Raw genomic sequence first — 19,167 nt, 5'->3', positions numbered from 1 at the left:
TTGTTGTTACTTACATGAGTTGTGTGTGATTCTATTTTTTGACCAGATTATAGGTGCTAAAATGGGGTAGATAAGAATGTAGTGAAATAGGAGGCAAGCACGGGGAAGAGCAAAGTAGAAACAATGTAGGAATATGCAGGAAGGAGGTAGGAAAGAACCATAGCTATTCCTTTCTTCAAGAGTGAAGAATGAAAATATGTACATAATACTAGCTGAATTTGGACTGCCACCTCCAAAAAGAAGGGTGACAACAACACAATCTTGTTGTATAGCCAATTGGACCAAATCAAGTGTGTCAAGAAGAATCATGTGTAAAGTGGAGAGCTATGTATGGGACAATATTTTTTGTGAGACAGGTACCCATTTTTTTTACTTCAGTAAGAGAGGAATGCTGGGCAAGGGACATTGGTGTTTCTGGGTCAAGTAAGTTGCATAGATGAGGAAGCAAATGCAAACAAAAGAAGACACAGGGACAGTGAAGGACACAAAAGGTTGGGGGACACCATGATTGGGGTGAGGGATGGGACATCGCAAGTCCATGCTCCATCAAAGATGGGAACAGTGAGAATCTAGTCCTCATCATACCCTTACTCCACTGGCTGCTGGAGTGCTTGACATCTCCTCCTACTCCTACAGACCATGAGGGAGAACAGCCTCTCCATCTGGCAGAGGCATACACCAATGGTGCTGTGCATGACCTAACACACCAACCTTGGCATCTCCTGCTGGGTTATGAAATCCCCACCTCCACCAGTACTCCCGGAGGGCACCACAGCACCAGCTACTAGGGTAGTGTTACCTGAGGGAGCAGGTAGTGCAGAGGCAGCAGAGGCAGTACTGCCAGGTTGGGTTCTAGATGTGTGGGCATCAATGCTTGAACCAGTGGAGTGGTTGAAGGCTGAGGCACTAAGGTTGGCCTACCTCCCTGTGCTGTGAAGAATTCAGTTATTTGGTACAGACGGATGACATGGAGATATTTTGATGACACATAATAGGAAATAGAAAAAGAGATGATAGTTGGAATGAGAGAAAAAAGAGATAAAATTAGTACCATCATATGTAATATACAATGCATTATCACATTAATACAGCTATTTTATCTGAAGTTTTACATTTAAGTATACTTCCTAACAACACAAACTATAATTACAGGTTGCTCAAAGTAATCCTTGCAATGTGCAGATATTGAACATATGCTTTGTCTAATTATCCAGATTAAAGTTAACAGCAGGGCATTTATGCCACTTGTGTAGAATTTAATTTCTGTAATATTATTAAAGGATTGCACTATTTTATACTTATTACCCATGGTATTTGAGCCCATAACATCTAACTACAGTCTTATATTTGACTCCTAAAGTTTGTTTGTTCTACAAACTGACAAATGCACACTTGATTTTACAGTTAGGATATGCATGCTTACTTTACTACTATTGTATAGAAAAGAAAACTTGTTTTTTAATTTTAAAGCCACAATAATACTTTTCTCGTGCTTCATACATACCACTTGTTTCCCTCAGTCTCTTTAGATGCTCAGCATGGGCTTGCCTGTTTGCATCTTTTTTCAGAATTAGCTGTGAAAAGAAAAAAAAAGAATAGAAAAGAAAAGAAAAGAAAAGAAGAGTGTTATGTATATCAGTCTTGCCTGTATTTAACTTTTTGTGTATTATAAATTCTCATTATTAGCATACTTACACAACTGTGGGATGTTGCTAGTTCAGAACTCATCTTACAGTTGGTTGAGTGTATCCCTCTTGCAAATTTTTGGTCATTAAAGTGGTGCCTACACTGTTCTCCAGTGAGTGAGATGCCACTTGCACTGGATACAGCCTTGGCCAGACAATTCTAAGCCTCAGACTTGCACTGGGAACCAGTAAAGCCTTTTGCTGTGGCACTTTACCAGCAGTCCATCAAAGATTCTGGACTCCTCAATACCCCACCTCTATGCCCTAAATTGGGCATCTTCCCTTCTAAAACCAGACATGTCTAAACACAGTGCAATAACAAATAATGATTCCCCGCTAATTCCTGTTATCACATTTACTGGCAGTGACCAAACCCGAGCAATGATACCGACCATGTCTGTGTGATGTTAAGCAGAGAGCAATAGTGCCAAATGGACAGGCAAGCAGTTTTGGAAATTGGAAGGTTAATCTGACATTTGGCATTGGTTTAAAGGGTGTGTGCTGCTGTAACTGTTAGATAATTTAATTTTGCAGACAAGCACTATAAGTATAAATTTCATGGCCTGACACATGTTTGGTTTGGCTTTATACACTGATAAAATGTATTGTTACAGTGTCGGATTCAAATATATGCATAACAGATATTTTCTACCATGGTGCTGATTTTCCATCTTTGTCACAAAAGAAGTGCTTCTCAGACATAGCTATGAATTATTTATAAATGCATATGATAGAATGAGGTGTTAACCATGTATGTGTGTGACCTGACAAGGTCTTTATATCTACACTCATTTGTTTTTGTGACTTATTTTAGTGTGAAGGCCATCCAAATCCAGATAGCAGAATCATACTTACAGAAACATAGTCGACAGTATGCCTTCAGTCATACATCTGAACCTTCAAAAAACAGTAAGGCTGTCTTATCCCTCATACATATAATTCATATCAGCTCCACTACTATGCATAGCTATTATTGTTTATAATTATGTATAAATTGTTATAAGTGATATTTAATATAATGTGAAATGGACTAACAGTAAAAATGTCTGGAATTTCCTGTATTAGAACCTAGAACCATGTGTATGGTAGCCCTACACTTACACCTCTTTCCACAGAAATATTGAAATAACTCTTGTATAGTTTCCTGTTCATTACTATGAAATGAACTGTCACAACAGTAAAAGTATGTTACACTTCCTGTATTAGAACCATGGACCATCTGTATTACAGCCCTACACTTACACCTGCTGCCATGGAAGAGTTAAATAACAGTTGGATAATTATCTATTCATTATTAACATCTGTGTGTTAACCACCTAGCAATATCGCTTATCATGTTCTGCTTCCTCTCTGCAGGTGTCCGATGGCTGTAGGTGCTGGGGAAGCTTGATAACCACTGTGCAATATTGCTTAGTGGAGTTGCGCTGTGGAAAGCAAAAACTGCAACAATATATCCTTTTTGACATTTAGAATGTCTACGCCCTGTTTGCAGTGGTTCTGTCTGATTTTTTGTGGGCCACTAATCCAGATTTGTGTGAAGGTAAGCATTGCACAAATGAAACAAGTAAAGCTAAACTTATTTTAGCCTTGTGAACAGTGTTTGTTAGGTTTCATCCTTAAATGACAAACGTGGGACTTGAACCATGATTTACAGATAGTATATGCTGTGTGGATCAACATATTTAGCAGATATGCTACACACACAAGTGATTCACAGGTGTAGTCGGTGTATTAGTTATCAAAGAAGTACATTACATGACATTTATTGCATTTTTCCATTTCCCATTTACACCAAACTGTGCATCATGCAAATACTGGCATTAAAAAAAGGAAATTATGAGAAAGGAAGAAAAGAAATCAGTTAAATAAACAACACTACAAAATGTATGTTGGTGGACATGAAATATTTTTACACAGGTCTGGATTTGACCTCTTACGCCAATGAACCTTCAAAACACAGTAACGTTATCATATCTCACTTTGTCACAGAAATAGCTTTGCAGCAGAGAATGAGAATCATTGTGCATGCAAACAACTGCAACATCATCCACATTATTAACAAAAATATTATGGTTGTACACTTCTGAGTTGTCTGTAAGTGTATTAATTTCAGATGTAGTACAGTGAGTGATCACACAACCACTTATGACTATTGCTTGCAGAAATGTAGCTCTATCTTATCTCTCTGTGTTTGTTGTTCTTTCATCTCTTATCTGACCAGTAATCTGAGACATGCAATCTGTAAGGCATTCTCTATCATTGTGCTTAAATGTGTGAGGATATTAAATGGCAATAATATACAGATGCCAAGAAATGCAGGGGAGGTTGGATGTTACTGAACAGAAACTGTGAAATATGTGCTGCTTACTTACATTTAAAACCTTGATACAATTGCTTCTTCACTTTGTAAGTCTAATCTGGCTGACACATCCATTGCAGGTAAAGGAGTCTGAATTGCTGTTGTGTTTTCCTTCTTCCTACCAGTAAACATTCACAGTTGCAATACATTAGCTACGAACATTGAGGGAGTGTCTGTACTGTGTTTACATTTACTACATGGAGTCAAGAATTTGGGATTCAGCAGTTCTAATGAGTTCACAGCTCATTTGCATCTTCACCATGCTCATAACCCGGAATCTACATCATAAAAAGAGAACTGTGTAGCTGGGGAACCTGAAGGTGTGGAGACTTGTTTCTGTGGATAACACAGAAGAAGATTACTATTACTTTGGATTTATCTGCACAGAAGACTATTGCCTTTGATAAGGTATGATTGCATTTTTCAGTTATATACTGGATATGCTCACATGTAAATAAGAAAAGTATTTAAACATATTGCAAAGACTGGTAGAGAAGGATGAAGGCTGCCAGCCAAGCCAGATAGAATTTTATACATAATTCTATCATTTGTAAATATGAATGTGAATCACAGGTTTGTTAAACTTAAAACAATGTGGCAACATTGCCCTCTGCTGTAAAGAAAGCTAAGTCAAGCATTTCTTGTTGGTTCTTTGACATTAAAATTACTTTATGTCTGTTTCTTTGAAATTAGAATTTGGAGTCGATGAGTTTGGAGAAAGCATCCTGCCTATTGTTTTAAGGCTAAAGGTAATGACCAGAATTTACATGTGGAATGTCCTTTATTGCTCTTAGTGTAAAATAATGTAAATGCAGTTTCTGTCAGCCTGGGAACACCAGGAAAGTGTAAAAGATAATGTAATGTTTAGCAGGACTGCAGTTTCAATTTAAACAGTGAAAACGAGTGATTATGAAGTATTTTTGTCTATCAAACTCACAGCACTGCCTGTTGCTCTATGTAAGTAAGTTATTTTAGGAGTGTGTTTTCTTGAAGCAATAGCTAGGAATTAGAATGTTTAGACTAAGTGTTTTTCTATGATGTCAGAACTGTACTGATTTATTTTAAGTATTTTTGTGTGATCTCTGAACTCTTTTGACTAGCACTGTGTAGTAGAAAGTATTGTCATGTGGTTTTAATTATTTATTATTAAATATTTCAAAACCTTTTAACTGTGGCTGGTTTGTGTAGAGATAAGTTCAGCTCTACAGTACATTGCATATTTATAGAGTTTATTGTACAAAGCCACTCTAATAAGCCTTGACTGATTAGTTACACTTACCAATTGGATAATAATATTGCACAGTAATAATTGGACACCCTTTTAAGGGCCTTTGGGTAGCTGATAACATTATCTGGGTGATGGTAGTAATTGCTACCGCATAGTCTGTTTAAAAGGGGCACAGCTTGAGAACCTGTGCCAGCCTTCCCCAGGGTTGTCAGTGTGGTTGTATAAACTTATCTCAAAGTGTGTGTCAGCTACATGGGCAGGGACATGAAGCACTGGTTGGAACGAGAGGGTGCTGGAGATTTTAGCTTGCCCAGCTAGGCTGAGATCTGGACCCTATAGCTGTGCCTGTGGGGAATTTTATTGGGGTCCTGGTGAGCAAGGGAGCGACCAGCCCCAGACTGACTGTGATCTCTGTGTGCTCTTAAGGGAAATTGCACTGTACTGTGTGCATTTGTTATCCTTTCCTCTCATATGAGATGCCCTCTCTGTTGTTAGTGGTGAGGATTGAGGCTCCTTGATTGCTGGGCCAGGGCACAGGTGTCACATATTAATTGGTGGCAGTGGTTGGGATAGCCTCATATTAATTGTTTGGCAGTGGTGGGATATCCACATGACATATTAATTAGTTGGCAAATACTAATTGGCTTGTAGTGGTGTGGGTAGAGTGAATCCTGTAGTTTGTGTACAGTGAGCTTTGAAGGTGTTTTGTACTCTAAAACAGCCACACAGTCAATACTCAGATTTCAGATCACAATTATTTTATTTTCTTTTGTTAACTTAGTCAGGGTGAGCAGGCAGCATGTCAGCAGGGGAGTATGGAAAGCTGGCAAGGAGCCAGCTAGTAAAGATGTGCCAGGCTAGGGGACTGGTGCATGGAAACCTGACTAAGGCAGACCTGATTGCAGCCTTGGTTACAGCTGCATCAGAAAACAGCAACCAGGAGGACAATCAGACTGGCAGTGGAGATATAATTCCCTCAGAGAATGGACAGCTCAACCTTTCTGCAGTGAACTTAAAAATCCAGCTACAGCTAAAGAGACTTGCTTTGGAGGCTAGGCATGTGGAATTAGAAGCAAATGAGAGACTGCGACGTTTGCAGGCTGAGGAGAATGAGAAACTGTTATGTCTGCAAGCCGAGGAACAAGAAAAGCAGAGGCAGCATGAGAAGGATATGCTGATTCTTCACCAGAGTCATGTAGGTAATGGGGAAGGGAGTAACTGGACCCCAGAAGCACAAAAGGTCAGTAAATGTCTTCTGCAGTTTAAAGAGGGGGATAATTTTGATAGTTTCATTCATATGTTTGAGAGGGTATGTAAATAGTATGAAGTTGACCAAGGGCTCTGGGTATGGTTCCTGACCCCCTTACTCCATGGTAAAGCTGTAACTGTTCTGTCCAAAATGTCTGATGTTGCATGTTTTGATTATACTGCTGTAAAGAAATATCTTTTAGAACTGCTTAAGCTAATACCTGAAACGTATAGGAACAAGTTTCGTGAGCATAAGCGCAAGGCAGAGGAAAGTGTGTGTGAATATGTTGCTGAATTGAGCACTTATTTCCACAGGTGGGTGAGTGGATGTCAGGTCACCACTTTTGAAGGGCTGGCAGAACTTTTGGTGAGGGAACAAGCCCTTAACACTTTGCCTGAGGACATGAGGATCTGGTTAGCTGATAGACAATGTGCTACTTCAGATGAGTTGGGGAAGAAGGGAGACCTATACCTGGCAAGCAGGGTAGCCCTGCACAGGAAGGGGACCCCCAGTACTGCTCATAGGTCTAAAGGAACCCATGGTGGGCAGCACAGACTGCCACAACAGAATCTGCAAGTAGCAAGGGACGCCACTAGTCCAGGTACACATCCTGGAGCTAGGGTTAAATGTTTTGAATGCAACCAGTGGGGCCATGTGGCATAAAGATTTCCACGGAGGCAAGGTGGGGAACAAAAGGTGAGGGAGCCAATAAGTGGGAAAGACAAAATGCCAATAGTAGGTTGTCTTGAGACAACAGGGGTACTTAACTACCATCCTGCAGATGTCTCGAGAGGGAAGGATTTGAATGAGGCAGTACCATGAACTTATGCAGTTACATGCAGTGAGGCTAGGAGACAAGTATGTGGGTATGGTAGCCTGGGGGAGATGCAGACAGACTGCATACTTGCAGCCAGGACTGGGGAGGTGGTTACTTTGGGGGGGCTACTCTGTAGCAGTGAAACTAAACATGAGACACAGCTGCTTGTGGGTACTGATGGTCCCTTGGACAGAGTGACTGCAAAGGTAGAGTTGAGTAGTAGTACCCAGGCTGACAGTGAGGCACCACTGTCAGAGGATGCAAGATGTCCTGTGGAAGGGGAGCTGGGAAGGGTTACAAAGAAAGAGTTGAGACAGGCTTAGCTCTCAGACCCTACATTGCAAGGTCTGAGGCAGGTAGCTAGGGAGGCACCTGATTCTCAAAGAAAGGGGGCATCTGTATACTGGGAAAAAGGGTTACTATATAAAGAGTGGACCCCTGAGGGAGGGCTAGAAGATGAGAGAGTAAAGTAGTTGGTAGTGCCTAGAGTCTACTATCTGGCACTTCTAGCCATAGTCCATGATGTTCCCTTTGCAGGTCATATGGGCATAAAATGCACAAAGAGGCATATTATGCAGAACCTCTATTGGCCTGAAATTTCCACAGATGTAACAGGTACTGCAGGACCTGTGAGCAGTGCCAAAAGGTAGGCAAGGCAGGAGACAAGGTGAGAGCTCCTTTGATGCCTTTGCCTGTGATTCAGGAGTAATTTCAGAGGGTAGCTATGGATATTGTGGGTCCTGTAAGTACCCCAAGTTCCACAGGGAAAAAGTATATCCTAGTGGTAGTGGATTATGCTACACGATACCCTGAGGCAGTGGCTTTGTCCTCCATTGAGGCCGAGAAGGTGGCAAATGCTTTGTTAGAGATTTTCAGCAGGGTAGGTTTCCCATAGAAATACTGACTGACAGAGATGCCATTTTCATGTCAGACCTGCTGGCTTGTCTGTGGAAGTCCTGTGGGGTGAAGCACATGAAGACCACCCCCTACCATCAAAAGACTAAAGGTCTTGTTGAGAGGTTAAATTCTACAATCAAGTCCATGCTATGGGCATTTGCAGATCACTTTAAGAGGGATTGGGACAAATATTTGCCCCAGCTGTTGTTTGCTTGCTTACAGAGAGGTTCCCCAGGAATCCACAGGTTTTTCACCCTTTGAGTTGCTGTATGGGCATAGGGTGAGGGGACCTCTAGATTTAATTTGAGATGAGTGGGAAGGTGAGTGCAGGTCTCACAAGGAGTCTGCTGTGGCATACATCCTAAACCTCAGGACAAGGCTCAAGGAACTTATGGGCTTGGCCCAGGAGAACCTGGCAGAAGCCCAACAACAGAAAAAGGTGTAGTATGACAGGAATGCTCGAGCTAGAGAATATGCTGTGGGGCAGCAGGTAATGGTTCTCATTCCTGTCAGACACAACAAGCTGCAAGCAGCTTGGGAGGGACCCTACAAGGTGGTAAGAAAAGTAAGTGATGTTAACTATGTAGTGGAACTGCTAGTTAGATGGCAGGGGCACAAATTGTATGATGTTAACATGATGAAACCTTACCATGATAGGGAGGCCCTTGTGCTGAGTATTTGCAGTGGATTACTACCATATAGTCTGGGTAAAAGGGGTACAGCTGGAGAACCTGTGCCAGCCTTCCCCAGGGGTGTCTGTATGGTTGTATAAACTTATCTCAAAGTGTGTGTGTGTGTGTGTGTGTGTGTGTGTGTGTGTGTGTGTGTGTGTGTGTGTGTGTGTGTGTGTGTGTGCGTGTGTGCGTGTGTGCATGTGTGTGTGTGTGTGTGTGTGTGTGTGTGTGTGTGTGTGTGTGTGTGTGTGTGTGTGTGTGTGTCAGATACTTGGGCAGGGACACGAAGCACTTATTGGACAGAGAGGGTGCTGGAGATTTTAGCTTGCTCAGCTAGGCTGAGATCTGGACCCTATAGCTGTGCCAGTGGGAAGTCTTATTATGGACTGGGAGAGCAAGGGAGTGACCAGCCCCAGAATGACTGTGATCTCTGTGTGCTCGTAAGGGAAATTACACTTTACTGTGTGTATTTGTTATCCTTTCCTCTCATATGAGATGCCCTCTCTGGTGTTAGAGGTGAGGATTGAGGCTCCTTGATTGCTGGGCCAGGGCACGGGCATCTCACACGCACACACACACACATATATATATATATATATATATATATATGTGTGTGTGTGTGTGTGTGTGTGTGTGTGTTGTGTATATGTATATGTATTAGCAAATGTTGCTTTTATCTGTATACACGTCTTAGATGTTTACTGATGACAGGCATTTTTGTCAGGGCATTTTACTTTCTCAGATGTACATCCTTACTAATTTTCATTACACATGCTAATGTTACAACTATTTTTGTCTTTACACACTTGTTATTTCAGTGAAATGTAAATGTCCTATATTGTCAATGACACAGGGGTGTTAGCCTTCTAGGATGGCCTGCAGACACCTCTAGAGGAGTGCTGACCACAGGTACAGGTGACTGGCAATTGCATAAAATTTAATGTTCTGTGGTAAATGTATACACGTTTTTGGGTCAGCTTATTTGATAGCAGTTTTAGCAGTTCACTAATGATTTGTTAACAAAATGTGTTATTTGCCTGTTGTTTTGAGGGTGAGGAGCCAAGTTCCATTTATGTGTTAGCACAAATAAAATTGCTTGTACAGAGGTTTGCTTTGCTATTGTTATTCTCCTTGCTTTGGATCCAACGTTGCTTTGTGTGTGACTGTAATATTTTATAACCACATAAATCTTTTTTTATATTGAGTAGCTTGACAGTTTTTTTTTTTTTTTATTTCTCCAGTAGGTAATATTGAAAAGCTACCCTTTTATGTGTTATATCTAAGGACTTTTATTTATATGATACTTTTGTGTGTTATCCTTCTTTTGTGTTTTATGTCACCTAGAACTATGGCACCCAGGAGTCCAAATCCCCACAAAACCCCCTTCAGTGACCCTAAGAATCAAGTAACTGATAAAGCATTTAGGCAACATGGTGCCTTTCTGCTTGAGAGACAATGTGGGGATATGTATGGAAGAATGCAAATTTGGCAGCAGACAGTGGCTGATATAAACACCGTAGGTGGCCAGAGCACAACATATGATCAGTGCATCAAAGGGCCACTGACATGATCTCAGAACAGATGCTGTGGCCCATGGACAGATGGCTATTGGGGGGACTGCTATAGAGCCACCACTGTCACTAAATGAAGAGTTTCTGTCCACTATCAGACATTCAGAGATGTCAGTGGAAAGTGCACAACAGCAAGTGATTGATGTTGGTGCTGCTGTTTCAGGGAAGATAAATATGTCCCAGAGGGGGCTTCCCAATAGGCTTACTTATCTCAACTGTTAAATACTTTTTTGTATAGTAAAATATTGACAGCAAGACTTAAGTTCTGTTTAGCTTAAATTATTTTTTAAGAGGGGAATAGTTGTAGATTGATACAGAGTTAACACATTCTGGTTAATTACATACGGGCTTGGGGTAGACGTGTCAGTCAAGTTTTTGTTAAAAGTATCATTAATGAACATATTAAGGGCAAAAGAAGTTTTAACCCCTGTGTTACTGTTAATTGCAATGATAGTGTCCTTACCTTCTGCTTAACTTCTTCCTGGACCATCCTCCATAGGAACACTAGAATCATCTGCACATGGTAAGCCAGACATGTTTATGTCAGTAGCGATGAGCAGTTCAAAGAAATATTTATTTTATCTATATGTGTGATATGGGTGTCAGGACTGTTGTGTATATTGCTGTATTGTCTGTAATACTGGCACCACTGTTAGTTTGTTAGCATATATTGGACTATAGTAGTGTAGGTATTAATTCCTTTCCTGTGTTTGTTGCTTATCACAGCTGATCCTGACAGTGGAAGTGTAAGACACTTAACATCTGATGTCAGAGTATTGGCAGACACTGATGATGATTGTGGCCAAACACCTGCACAGTTAGGGGTGAAGAGGTTGAATCTGACACTGAAGTTGACATTAAGCCATCCCCTGTAATTCCATCAGACACAGCCAGTAGGCCTTTGTGAACACATTCCAGTGAGCCCTCAGATATTGGACAGGTGGAGGGTGAGACATTTGATCAGGGTAGTGTGGTTACTGCTGCTTCAGTACCTGTTGACTCTGGCCATAGCCAAATTGTGGTTGAGGTGCCACTCAGAAGGGTTGCTGGGGTACCTGAAGGAGGCCTACTGTCCATCCTCCACCTGATCCAGATGTGTCTTCCTGTGCCACTTGACATATGTGTAGGGCTGCCATGGAGGCACAGATATATTCCAATAGGTCCTCAAGAGAAATGCTTAGGTTGTAGACGTGGCACAGGCTGACATATATGACTGCCTCCACTGTGTTGCCGAATCAATGGATCTGATGAATGACACATTGGAATGGGTGGTGTCTGTGATGGAACATCTGCTGGGAGGAGGACAGCATCTACGTTGTCATAGGTCAGCCAAATCATCTGATGTTAGGTGACATGTTCATGCCTGATCATGCTCCTGTAGAGGCAGTACTTCCACTGCTCCATCAGTGGTTGAGGTGTCCACACCCAGACATGGCAGACCATGGGGTCATTGTCCTGGGTGTACTCATGAGGAGAGTTTGTCCAGCAGACATCAGTCACAATCAAGTAGCAGCAGTGCATCTGACTGTGGGCATGGATGTGCCAGTGAAACTCCTGGCAGAGCCAGTCCTCAAGGTCAGGCATGACAACAATGAACTGCCACCTCTTCCATGCATGGCTCACACCTGTCCGACATACTAAGATGTAGAGCTAGCACAGAGCTTGGTTGTGTTCTTGCAGACACTCACACACCAATTTCATGAGGAGGGCCCATACAGACACATACATAGTTACATGTTTCAGCCGTGAGGCTTAAAGCTCATTCTGTCTCAGTGGCCAAGTGTTACTTTATCCAACAGTCTGCCTGTTTCTCTTACTAACTTACATGCACTCACTTACCTTTTCTGTCAGCCTAGCCCCCCCCCACACACACACACACACACACACAGCACCTTGTGCAAGTGATAATAACTGTGTCATATCCTTGTTTTCTATCTTTTGGATTCAGTTATAAATAAGCTTTGTGTATGATCCTTAGAGTGTACAGCTGACTAAGTGCTTAGTATATCTGTGTTTGTGATGTTGTTTTGCTAATTGTACTTTTTACATATTTTGGTCTCACATAGTTAGACAACTGAAAGAATCAAAACAGTTTTTGCATCAGTATTTTTAAGAATCTTCCGAGGGTTATGAAACATGAAGCTTGAAACATGTCCCATTAATTTCTAACTTCTCTCTTTAATGATTTGCCAGTACAAACGTATAAGGCCAAACTGAGGACATTCGGTGGCTATCAATACTTCTGAGATGTTAGTTTGTGTGAATCTTTGATTTCTGAGGCCTATTACTTGATAGAGGATGCATGTATTCACAAAAGTCTCTGCTGTCACATGTTGAAGTAATTTCTGTACAAATCACCCACCTTTTACTTACTTACATTACCAAGTTACAACATACAAGGATATGCCATTCATTTGTATTATTATTACACAATTTTGTTTTAATACTCCATATTCAACACTTACCTTGTAAATCCAGCAGTTGCTACACTTCTACTTCAGGACTGAGTCTGTCTGATATTAAGAGTACACAGCATTACATGAGTAGGTAAAGGTTGTGAGCATTGCCTGGCATCAATGTTACTATATGTATGTATATAGGAAGAAGGTTTTGGCCCCTTAGGTGGTGAGTGAGTGTGCTATGGTTTGCCTCTTAGCCAATGTGAGGCTATATTGAGTACTCTTTCATCTGCCTGCACCCACAGCAGCTGCTGGATCCTCCTCTGACTCCTCACCTGCATGTGTCAGTGGTGACCTTACCATTGGTGGTGGGATGTGTGCCCTTCCCCTTGTTGATCCTGCTGAAGTTGTTTTCTCAGGATGATGTTGTGAAGCATGGCAAAAATGGTGAAGATTTCAGTATATGTATGTGGATTGTATTGCAGGGCTCCCCCAGATGTATCTAGCAGACAAAACACATGCTCTATGACTTTTTTGGTTTAAGTGTGTGCCTCATTATGACATTCTTCAGTGGGTGTGTGTGCATTTTTGATGGAGTCATCAGCCACAGATTCAGTGCATAACCTGTATCCCCCAATAAATGACCCTGTGGGATATCACCCCTAGTGAACATCTGATACAGTTGGGAGGTGTGCCATGTATGTGAGTAATGGTAACTGCCTGAGTTGCCAGCACACACATTCAAGATGATTCCCTTAGCATTGCACATGACTTGGCAGTTAATAGAGTGGAAACCCTTTCTATTTATGTAGATCCTTCCTTGTTCCCTGGGTGGTACCTTCATTTCTATATGTGCATAATCTGTGGCACCCAGTACTTCAGGGTAGTGTGCTGCAGGTTAGAGCTTCTGCATATTTGCGGCCCTGTCCTCAGCAGTACGGGGGAAATATATGGGGTCAATGGCATGTTAGAGCATAGCACTGATGAAATGATGAAGGATCCTGGATGCTGATGCCTGTGACACCCCCAACATGTCCCCTATTGGTCTCTGAAAGGTTCTTGTAGCTAAAATTTTAAGGGATACACATACCTTTGTCTCCACTGGTATTAGTTCCCCTCGATTTGCCCTGGGTCTGAGTTGAGGATGGCAGAAGTTCCACAGTTCCTGTAGTGTGTCTCTATCCACCCTGTAGAACTCTACAATTTCTACCTCATGCAGATTGTGATAAGTTAACTGGCATCTGAAAACTCTTCTCCTTCTTGGCCATGTTCTGTTACCATCAGCAGCAGGACAGACTTCAGCCTGTTGCACACACATATGAATTAAAGCAAAAGCAGTCAACATTCTTTCTGTGCAGACTCCTTTCTGTGACTGTATTCCAATAGGTTTTTGAATTTGTGGGGAAAAACAGCAATGTCTACATGGTTGCTTTATAACTTGTTAAATAGCTCCTCTATCTTGAATTGGTTGTTTAGCATACAATTCAGCTGCTTATGCTATAATTAGCATGCCACTGTGTTTACCGTGTTTGTGCGGCTCTACACACCATGTAAAGCCATGTGCGCATTGGGCCCCGAAGTGCCCTATGGTCTTTTTTGTTCATATTTTCATATTAACCTTTTTCTTCTTGCATGCAGTTTTCATTTCAAGCACAATATTCAAATTTCTCCTACAATAATACTCTCTCAAGCACCTGTTTAAATGCCAACGTCTGCTAATATAACCTGCAATGAAGGCAAAGCTAACAAAGCAAATAAACTTTAAAATAAAGTCCCTGTAATGGTACACATTTTTCAGGATAATTTATTTTTCTAATAAATGTTCTTAATGAACCCCATGTGTTTGTTGTCATATTTTCCCATATAACCTACATGCACATGGTAACATTATAAGTTCTAACATAACATACTTTCAAAATATGGAATACATAATGAATCAACTTTTTTTATGAAGCATTAACAGGACACTGCCAGCATTTGTCAATTTGTTACCCAGTACTGTTTGATATATTACTATTCATAAATTCTTCATTTAGGTAGTATTTGCAGGTCCTGTTGAACTCAACAATCTAACCAAAAATTGCATGGAAGGAGTTGATCTAATAAATAGAGCTATCTTTTCAGTTGATTTTGAATTTTCCTCCAACTCATCATCTATTTCACCCACTTTATCAATGTGATTCAGTTCAACAATGTTGCTTTCTTATTTGTTGATATTTAGCTTTATCATAGGTTCATAGGTGTGTACTAGGCTAATGGCCCTGGGTGGAACCGTTTTTTTCCCAAAGTGATAATGACACATTTTTTGGCATTGAGCTTAAAGCCATGATACTGACACCCATCATTGGTCTCAGTGAGGCCTTTCTGTAGGATGTCAACATTACTTGGGGAGTTAATAATATCTCCCAACTTGCAATTGTCTGTGAACTTTGTCAGCCAGAGTCCCTTCATGTTGGCCTGGACTTCAGAGAAGTAGATACCAAACAGGAGAGGACCCAGGACAAACCTTGTGGGACTCCACTCGTGACTGCTCAGCAGTCTGACTTGGAGTCATCTACTTTCACACTGTGGGTTCTGCCTGTGAGCCAGTTTGCAACCCACCTAGTGATATAGCGGTTGATGCCTAGCTTAGTGAGTTTTTCTATGATTCCTGAGATGGGAATGGTATCAAAGGCCTTGGCCAGATTAAGGTAGGCTGTATGAACCACCTTACCTTCATCCACAGCTGTGGTGACTGACTCAAAGAAGTTGACCAAATTGAGCAGGCATGATCTACCCTTCACAAAACCAAACTGTGTGGGATCCAGAGTTTGGAGATTCCCTATATCCTTGTTTATTAGGTCCATGATGGTATGTTCATAGCTTTGCATATCAGACTCATCAGGCTAATGAGGTGATAGTTCCCAGGGTCTGTAGTCACTCCTCCTTTGTGGAGAGGGATGACTGTAGCAGTATGCCATTTGGTAGAGACAAAGCCTGAGATGAGGCTGTGGCTGAACAGAGCACACAGGTGAGGTGCCAGCTCACTCTGTAGTTCATGTAGAACACAGCCAGAGATATTGTCAGGTCTTATAGAAGCTGTATTCTTGGCCTTGGACAGTGCTGTTTTAACCTGTGCAACAGTAATACTGGGTGCCTGGCAATCTGATGGTATTGTGACTGGTCCCTTGGGGGGAGGGGTAAAGTTGGCACTGAATCTGTAGGCCAGTATATTGGCAATATCTGTTGGCTCGATATAGGCAGTACCATTGTGCAGTAGCTCAGACCAAATCTGGGTATTGCCAAAGAGATTCTTTACATAACTATAGAAGGCCTTGTGGTTGTCTTTACTATCTGCTGCAATTCTGTTTTCATAGCTAGTTTTAGAGGATTTGATGAGGGATCTCAACTTTTTGTTGAGGCTGATAAGGGAGTTTTTCCAGTCTTGGGACTTCATGTTATTCCACATCAGTTTCCTCCTTCTGTTGTAGAGTTTGTTTATGGCAGGGGACCACCAGATTGGCTTCCTTTTTTGGAGGTGAGCATCTTGGTTCTATTGGGTATGGAGAGATCTATGCATTTGTGTACTTGTTCGTACAGTCCATTGATGTATGATTTGGCAGTCATGCAACTGATCTCCATTTGCATGGGCGCCGTGAAGTTATCCACCTCTGTTTTTAGTAGCCCAAAGTTAGCTTTGGAGAAGTTTTTCATGGTGGTTAAATTTGCATTGGGTGGGGGGGTGTGGATTTCCAAGGTGATTAGTTTGTGGTTAGATCTAACCAGGGAGAAGTTGACTATTGGTGTAAAGCAACGGTCATCCATGTTAGTAATGACCAAGTCAAGGATGTTGCTACCTCTAGTGGGGGTAAGAATGAGCTGGTCCAGGACATTGGAATTAATGAATTCCAGGAATCGTTGGGCAAGTGTATTGGTACATAAGTAGTTTCCCAGTTAATGGAGGGGTAGTTGAAGTCACCCAGTATTTGATATATTACTATTCATAAATTATTCATTTAGCTAGTATTTGCAGGTCCTGTTGATCTTAACAATCTAACCAAAAATCGCATGGAAGGAGTTGATCTTATAAATAGAGCTATCTTCTCAGTTGATTTTGAATTTTCCTCCAACTCATCATCTATTTCACCCACTTTATCAATGTGATTCAGTTCAACAATGTTGCTTTCTTATTTGTTGATATTTAGCTGCATCATAGGTTCATAGGTGTGTACTAGGCTAATGGCCCTGGGTGGAACCGAGTTTTTCCCAAAGGGATAATGACACATTTTTTGGCATTGAGCTTAAGGCCATGATACTGACACCTGTCACTATTCTCAGTGAGGCCTTTCTGTAGGATGTCAACATTACTTGGGGAGTTAATAATATCTCCCAACTTGCAATTGTCTGTGAACTTTGTCAGCCAGAGTCCCTGGACCCTGATATTCTCCAGGGTGCTTAGGAATGTGGAGTGTGAGTCTTGGGATATGGATGGGGATCTATAGCAGGCTACAACCTGAATCACTGTCTTACCCAATGTTAGCTGCACCTGAAGTATCTCAGATGCATTATGTTGGGCTACCAGTCTGGGGGTGTGTGCATCCTTTATGAATATGGAAACTCCACCGCCTTTGGAGCTTTGGTCCAAGTTCTGGGACCGAAAGGTGTGGAATGAGTTATAGCCTGGTAGTGCAGAGGTGCTTTCTGCTGCCTTGAACCAGATCTCTGTTATGGCACAAATGTCAATGTTCTCCATTTTAAGGAGTACTTCAAGTGAGTACATTTTGAGATTTAGACTTCTAGCATTGAGCAGCATGACCCTCAGATTGCATTTGTTTGTAGCTGTTACAGTGGTAATTTGGTCTTTGGAAGATCACCTAAAAAAGGCAATATAGGGGTGGCAAGAGCCTTGGCCAGATTCCGGAAGCCCATGGGTGACAGGTGCAGGCCATCTCTGGCAAAGCATCGAGGTCTGTCAATCATGTCATCCCAGGCAGACAGATATTGGATCTCCTTAGAGGGACACCAGAAACTTAGCCAATTGTTGAAATCAATCATTTTCTGCTTGTACTGTGGTATCATTCTGGGTGATGGTAGGATGCTGTTCAGGGCTAGGGTCATACCACCTGGGCTACATAATCCGAGAGCTCTTCCATGTCTCTTTTCATGTAGTCCAGGGAGGTACATCACAGGTTATTCACACCCACATGTACAATGACAGAGTCATATTTGTACCTGTTGTTGAGGGACCTGAGTGCATGCATTATGTGGTGGATCCTGGTGCTTGACATGCAGCTGACTGTTACTTTCTCCTTATTCAACCTAGTGAGTGGGACATCAGTGTGCCTCACTATCGAGTCACCTATGGCTAGTGTGTCAGGCATGCTGTTTTGCCTTAGGGGCTTTGGGTGAGTGGCACACTGTTTAGGAGTGTTATGTGTCTCGTGATTAGTGTTGTGTTATGGTGGTCAAATGCATCTCTGCCTTGGAGGTCTCTGCTGCTTGGGTAGATTTTTATTGAGATCCTCCGCAAAGGTGGGTGTGTGGTTTGTGTTTTTATGTGAAGGCAGTGCTGGTATGTGTTCTGGAGGGCTATGTGTTCCATGTAGTGTGGTGCAAGTGTTGACCTTCTCCCCTTGACCAGCTATTCTGGTCTTGGCTGGAGACTGCGTGGCTTCCAATTTGGCTATATAAGTGCATCTCTCACAAGTCTGAATGTTGGGAGGTAAAAGGAGAGGGTTGTCAGTGTACATGAGGCAGTTGTTACATTGCCTCAGGATGCCCAAGTTTACCAGGTTAATAGGAGAAAGCACAGGAACTGACCTTTAGACATGCCTGGAGGGGTGGGCATTAATAATATGTACTGGAGCTGTTTCCTTGTAGAATGTTTAGTGCTGGTAGCACTTTTGTGTGCTACAATAATTGCTACAAGAAGTCTGGTAAAGCGCTAGACTAATAAGCTAGTAAAAGTGCAGGAGAGGAGAGAACTAGTAGATCTAAGGGAAAAATTGAAGAGCAGACTTTGGCACTGCTCAGAAGCTTACAAGCAGTCCTGGATACAGCAAATCTGTATCTGGACTAGACTAGTTACAGGAAAGGCAGAAACAAGCACAAACGCAGGCTTTTAAACCAGAAAGTTGAAAAAGATGAAAAAACTGCCTAAACGGCCAATAAACTACAATTTGTGAGCCAGAAACCACTCCTCTTGTGGTAGATAGGCTACCTAGTGCTTACTACTCCCATTGATAAGCTAGAAGGCTTCCCTCCAACACAGAAAGGCTTGATGGGCTCAGAAGCTTACATACAGTCCTG

Source organism: Protopterus annectens, chromosome 1.part2 (assembly GCF_019279795.1).
Source record: "Protopterus annectens isolate FY-2018-M chromosome 1.part2, PAN1.0, whole genome shotgun sequence".
NCBI classification, from domain to species: domain Eukaryota; kingdom Metazoa; phylum Chordata; order Ceratodontiformes; family Protopteridae; genus Protopterus; species Protopterus annectens.
Note: the sequence above shows the minus strand (reverse complement) of the source record.